This window comes from Nanorana parkeri, unplaced genomic scaffold (assembly GCF_000935625.1).
Source record: "Nanorana parkeri isolate BGI_ZX_2015 unplaced genomic scaffold, ASM93562v1 scaffold1211, whole genome shotgun sequence".
Lineage (NCBI taxonomy): Eukaryota > Metazoa > Chordata > Amphibia > Anura > Dicroglossidae > Nanorana > Nanorana parkeri.
Genome location: NW_017307479.1, coordinates 16142 through 17081, shown reverse-complemented (window position 1 = coordinate 17081; position 940 = coordinate 16142).

The following is a 940-nucleotide window of genomic DNA, read 5'->3' as shown; positions in this document are numbered from 1 at the left end:
GCAGGATAAAAACGGTAAAAATGGCGAGCGCACAACTGATATGGAATGTATAAGAGGAAAGGATGTGTTTAAAACAGATTTTAATATTACAACAATTTTAAAAAATGTAAAAAAATGCTAAAACAGTATGGGGTGAGCAAGCTTCTTATTCAGGGGGAGGAGCCCTGTAGACATATGAGAAAAAGGAGGGTGGAAAGAAGCGCTACAACCCTAGGAATTTTCTGGGGTGGTAGGGATAGAAACTTTAAAAGCAATGTTTGACTGAAAACTCACTGTTTTGGAGGACAAGAAAAGGTCTCTCAGTTGTGGAGTGAAGGCTGTGTAGATCGCTCAGCAGTAAGTTTCGCCGGTCCTTGTGGGTATAGTGAACGGGCTACATCGTTTATAGGCAGTTCATAGATGTTCCTTGGTAGTAGTTGTGCCTGGGGTGTCCGTGGGGACAAGTGAATTCCGCTGGTAGACGTGGCACTCACCATCAGGTGCAATGAGAGTTCAGCTGGCCAGGCTGTCACTCGTCGGCTGAACGGGAGCAGGAATGCCGCTGTAGATCCGTAATGTGATAGATCTGCGATCGTGGAAAAAATGTTTGTGGGGGACTGATGAGAAGGTGATGGACACTGCGGTCCGTGGGATGAAAGGTTTGGCTACGCGTTTCGAGGTTCAAGACCTCTTTGTCAAGCCAAAAGTGGTTTACTAATGCGGGCGGGAAAAGCAGCGGTTTTATGGCGAAGGACCTCGCACCTCTCTGCAACGGGTTAGCCAACCCTTTCATCTTACGGCAGGCTCCGGCCACTTTCAGAGAGATAAGCGTCCCTGGTTGCTAACCAGGGACACTGATCTCTAAACAGCTAACTCTCCCTGGCGCCGCGGGAGCATCCTGCTCCCGGCCGCCAAGGAGAGAAACAATGCCGTGTCTTTTTTTTTTTATTCTGACACGAGC